The following is a 6,000-nucleotide window of genomic DNA, read 5'->3' as shown; positions in this document are numbered from 1 at the left end:
GTAACTCAACCATCATGAAAGCTCAGTGCCAAATATCTTTATGACCATCAACCAAGCTTTAAGTGTCAACAAGGCCTGTGTAGAGTGAAAAAATGAGTGTTTCTCAATATTCAGTGAAACATTGCTCCTTTAAAGTCATCGCCATTTTCATCAAAGTTTTGTGGTATAAAAGACTGGGGAAGGAAAACACAAGAAAGGGACAAGTCTGGGTGGTATGCAACAGGGTTGGGGTAGAGGAGAGAAAACAGAGGCTAAGATTAGCTCTTGGGGTCAGCATTGTCCCACTATTTAGAGAGATGATCTACGTGCTCATTAGAATATCTGATTCAGGGTCTAGTGATATTCTGCAGATGTTTGTCTAATGTGGCAAATAGCACCAAGGGGACCTTCATACTTGCCTCAGGTGAGTTGCTGAGAATGTCTATCTTGGTTACCTCTTCAGTATGGGATAAGGACAAGGCCTAATTTGGTTAAAACCAGCCTTCCTTACCCATTAGCTCTTGTGACCTCAGGCTGATCGAGAACCAGAATTGACTGTATGGCGCTTCTCTCTTTATTGATACTCATACAACAATTTACAATGATATTGTATTATTTACTTGTTGCTCTGTAACAAACTAGCCCAAAACTTACCAGCTTAAAAAAACAATGAGCATTTATTTCACACAATTTCTGTAGGTCAGGATCCAGGAGCTGCTTAATCAGGGCGTTCTGGCTCAAGGTCTCTCTTGAGGTTGCAGTCAAGATGTTGGCCAGGGCTATATCATCCAAAGGCTTGACTGGAGCTGAAGGATCAGTATCCAAGATGGCATGTTCATATGGATGGTGACTTGGTGCTGGCTGTTGGTAGGAAGCCTAATTCTTCACCACATGTATTTCTCCATAGGGCTGCTTGAAGTGTCCTCATGATATGATGTCTTGCTCCCCCCAGGGCAGGTGATCCAAGAGAGAACAAGGTGAAAGTCTCAATAATTTTTGTGACCCAGACTCATAAGCCACACTGTCAATCCTCTGATGTCCTACTGGTCGCATAGTCAGCCCTATTCCCTGTGAGAAGGAACTAGGACACTAGGATACTAGGAGGTGAAAGTCACTAAGGGCCATCTTGGAGGCTGGCTACCACAGAAAGCTACCATGTATCGAGAGTTTGATGTGAAACAGGCTCCCTGCCAAGTGTTTTATAAAGAACAGTTCTTGAGGGTTATTGTTTTCTAATTATCCTCATTTTACAGATGAAGAAACTGAGGCTTTGAGAGGGTAAATGACTTTTGCAAGGTTTTTTTCAGGCACAGCTTGCCCTTTATTTGCACTTCTAAAGAATAAAGTCCATGCCATGCCTTTCTTTTAGCATATAAGCATTGCGTGCCTCCTATGAAACAGGTCCTGTAGTAGGCTCTAGGAATCTAAGAACAGCAAGACCCAGGCCCCAAGGCACATGGAAGTTACATGCACAAAGATAGCACTGTATTTAAGGTATGGCAAGGAAGGAATAGGTAGGGTGGGAATACCCTATTGTGGGTAGGAATGCCCTTCTTGTAGGCTTGATGCTTGAGATGCATCTTCAAAGGAATCAGGCACTTTCTCAACTGTGGATGCATTACTACCTTCAGGTAGAGGGGAGGATGGGGGTGAGGACTTACACTGATTCCTACAGAGGGTAACCATCCTTAACTCCTGCTTTTGGTCTATGTTTGGTAAAACTGGATGACATTTTACAATATGGCCTACCAAATGGAGCCCTGGGGTCCAGAATCAGGAGACAGGTTTTACACCTTATTTTTCCACTAATCCCCTATGCAACCTCGAGGAAATTTTTTTTTTTTTTTAAGATTTTATTTATTTATTTGACAGAGAGAGACGCAGTGAGAGAGGGAACATAGGCAGGGGAGTGGGAGAGGGAAAAGCAGGGAGTGCTGAGCAGGGAGCCTGATATGGGGCTCCATCCCAGGACCCAGGGTTCATGACCTGAGCCGAAGGCAGATGCCCAACAAATGAGCTATCCAGGCGTCCCCCCTCTGGGGAATTCTTAATGGACATATGCCTTTGTTCTAGTTTCCATTAAATGGGCATAAAGTAATACTTCCTTATATCACGAGGGAGGGAGAGTAATGGTGATGATCAAATAAGTTAAAAGATATAAAATGAAAAAAGTTCAAAGCTCCGCCTTTAAGAAGACTGAAGTCATGAGCCAGTTCTTCTGCAATGTATTTCTTGCCTGTGTCACCCTGTCCTATCCTCACCGTACACACACAGAACAGCTGTCATTTTTTACTTCATTTTCACAGTCATATTTAGCCAAGGGGAAAAAGAATCAACAGCTCCTAAGGATGTTTGGTGTACAAGGCTATCTCTGAAACCATTTAGAGACACTGCAATTGTCCCTCTGAAGTCCTGTTGCTGCAAATGGATGATGATGGGCAAAGAGAAAGAAGTATAATATTTGTGACTGTGACATCATCTGGGCTTTGCGTCACTTTCAGGATGAATATCAGGCGGATGACCCTCTCCGATTCTTCCTGTTGCCATGCATTTCATTCTCTGAGAAGTCAAGCACATTCATTTCTGATGTGATAGTCCTATGGTCTACTATTATGATGACATAAGCACATGTGCAACATTTTCTTGTGAACAGTCCTTTCATATGTAGGTAAACCACAGCCCGCAGTCCCTGAAAGAGAGGCATGCTGAATATCCTTATCCCAACCTGGATGCTCATGGGGCAGATTCTAGACTAGGGTCACTACTATCTTCCCATATACCTTGGGCCCCATCATCATAGATGAACAGACTCCATATTTCAGGTGAGTACATAATTCTTCAGAAATGGTGATTACTTCATGTACACATGAGACTCATGTCATTATTCATATGAATAATAAAACAGGATATTGATCTCTTTGAGAATCAAGTCACTTTCATTTCATTATGTTCTCTGTTCCTTCTCTTGCCTGGAGCCTTGGAAAGTGAGCCCCATGCTTTCTTGGGCTCTCCTTTATCACTACACAATACTGTCATGTTGCTACAATGTTATACAACTCAAAGGACACTGGTAAGCCTGTTCTCATATACATCACGTTTTGAAGTATTTTCTCTCTTCTGCCTAGGGAGGCCCAAGCAATTCTAGGGTGAAATTTGGCAACCCTGGATTGGGAAGTGAAGATCACCTTGTTCTATGGAAAGTGAAAGAGGAATTGAAGCAAGGAAGCTAAAGCTCATCATTTGGTTCCAGATTATCTGCTTGCCCCTTTCCCCTGGAACGCTCCCATTACTGGTGGTCAAGGCCGTGTTGCCCAGTATTTAAATGGTTTATGGCTTTAAAATATGGCTTTGAAGGCTTCATTGTGGTTAGAAGAAGACATGTATTAAGTATTAAAAGCCCGTCATTCTTCAGTCACTACTCTTTATTTTTTTTCACTAACATACACTAAAAAAACTCTCATGTTGTCCCTTTGTGGTCACAACTCTCCCCACCCCAACCTCTGGTAACCACTAATCTGTGCTCCCGATAGTTTTGCCTTCTCCAGAAAGTCATATCTATGAAATCAGAAAGTATGTAAGCTTTGGAGGCTGTCTCCTTTCCCTCAGCGCCAGGCCTTTGAGGCTCATCCGTGTGGCTGCGTTTACCAATAGCTATTCCTTTTTACTGCTGAGTAGGGTTCTATTGTTCTCCCACCCAAGTACTAACCGGGCCTGACCCTGCTCAGCTTCCGAGGTCAGACAAATCGGGTGCGTTCAGAGTGGCATGGGCGTAGGTGGGTTCTATTGTCCAACTGCATATTTAACTTGGCCTGTTTCAGCATCGCCCAGACCCCATGACTCTGTAGACAATATGGCATGAGGGTAACCAAGTGAAGAAGTAGCTAATGTTTATCTTTTTAATTCTATAGTTACTTGAACCATGTTGGGTGATCATCTGGAGACAAAAAAGAACAGGCAGTTTTTATTCCAGAGGCTCAAGTGCCTTGGGCTTGCAAAATCTCCCTGCATCCAGTATTTGTAATTTACACAAATTTACAAAAATTAACACATTTTATCTTCTGGTTGTCCAGTGTGTGTGACTGGCACTGTCTAATGCAGTGGTTACCAAGAGGGTGATATTGCCCCCCTCTCCCCTCAGGGGACATTTAGTGATCTCTGGGGACAGTTTTGATTGTCACACTGTGAGAGTACTACTGACATCTAGTGTGTAGAGGTCAGGGATGACGTGAAATGTCCTATATGCACAGGACACCTCCACAACAACACAATTATTATTGGTCCAAATGTCAATAGTGCCAAGGTGAGCTATCTTGATATAACGTATCTGAGACATCTCTTCAAAAAACACATTTAACGTGTTTTAGGTTGGGCCAAAAACATCTGCAGGAAAATGGTAGCCTTTTTGAAGAGAATCATTATTTTCCCTCAAATTTTAAATGGCAACAAAGGGAATAAGAGTCAGAAAGAGGAAGAGAGTGATTATTCACACCCATAAAGAAATTGTTCAAACCCCCTTCAAACAACTGTCATATAACCCACAAACTATTGATCCCTCAGACTACTACTATCATTTAAATGCCTGTCTCTGGACCATTACATTTCTACTCTTCGTATGCAATGCCTTCCACACTTCCCTTAGCTTGGAGAACTCATTTTTTGGGATCACTGTCTTTAGATGCCGTGGCCAGTTATCTTTCTTCATGGCTCCTGTAATAACTGTCGTGAAGAACGTGCCATTCCTTCTGGCACCATTTAATTTACTGGTCTCTCATCTGGTATCCTCTGCATGGAGTCCAATGCCTGGCACAAGTTGGTGCTCAATAATTGCTGAATTAAGAACATCATTTTCCAGATATATTTGGATACTCATTCATCCATATGCTCAATCATTAAATAACATTTATCAGGTACCTACTGAGTGCCAAGCAATATGAATGTTGGAGAGACAGGAGTGAACAAAAGACATCAATCCCCTGTCCTCATAGGGTTTACATTCTAGAGTGAGGGTTGGCAAGATAGTAAATATTTTTGGCTTCGTGGATTATGCAGTCTCCATTGTAACTACACAACTCTACAGTTGTAGTGTGAAAATAGTCAAAGACAATATGTAAATGAGTGAGAGTAGCTATATACCAATAAAACTTTACTTAAAAAAATAGGTAGCAAGTATGATTTGGCCCTCAGACTAGTTTTTCAACCTCTGTTTTGGAGAGAAGTCAAATAATAAACAAATAAATATATAATTCGAATAGTAAGTGCTTAAAAAAAAAAAAAATGAAGGAAAAGGAATAGAGAGGAAAGAAGGTGGAAAGTTAGTCAGGGAAGGCCTGTCTGAGGAGATGACACTTGACAGACATCTGAATGAAGTGAGGGAGCAAGGCAGAGGACCAGCCAGTGCGAAGGCTCTGAGGTACGAATGTGCTGGGTCTCCTGGGCCAGTAAGAAGGCCTGTATGGCATGAAAGAGGCAAGCAAGGGAAGTAAGAGAGCTGAGGTTGCAGAGGTGAAAGGGACCAGACTGTGTTACCATGTGGACCTGGAATTGATTCTGTGTGATGAGAAGCTTGTAGAGGTTTTGCGAGAGGGAGTAACCAGTAAGAAGTGGTCAGGGTGACTTGACATCCACCCCTCACTTGTCCAATGGTGGATTTGGGTGAATTAGGAAAAGGCGCTTCCTATAGGATGAAGCAGCCTTGGATTTTAGTCTCCAGTCAGCCCCTCTGTCAGGCATCTGTGGTTGGGATAAAGTTTGGACTTCACGGTCCATGGTCTTAAGTGCTGCTTAAGTTACTTAAGAAACTCCAAATCAAATGTTACCAAATGGTATTCTTGAGACCTTCTAGGACTTTGACATTTTTGGTATACAAAGTATTGTCATTAAGACAATGGTTTCTGGGGCTCCAGCTCAGTGTTTTGGGGCAAATGGGAGGGTACTGAATCTTAGGGGTATCCCTTCCTTTTCCCCAGGGGTCAGAGTCACTTCCTGAGACCTTTCACCCCTCAAACAAGCTCTTCCTTTTCT

The sequence above is a fragment of the Mustela lutreola genome, chromosome 5, assembly GCF_030435805.1.
Source record: "Mustela lutreola isolate mMusLut2 chromosome 5, mMusLut2.pri, whole genome shotgun sequence".
In the NCBI taxonomy this organism is placed as follows: Eukaryota; Metazoa; Chordata; class Mammalia; order Carnivora; family Mustelidae; genus Mustela; species Mustela lutreola.
Note: the sequence above shows the minus strand (reverse complement) of the source record.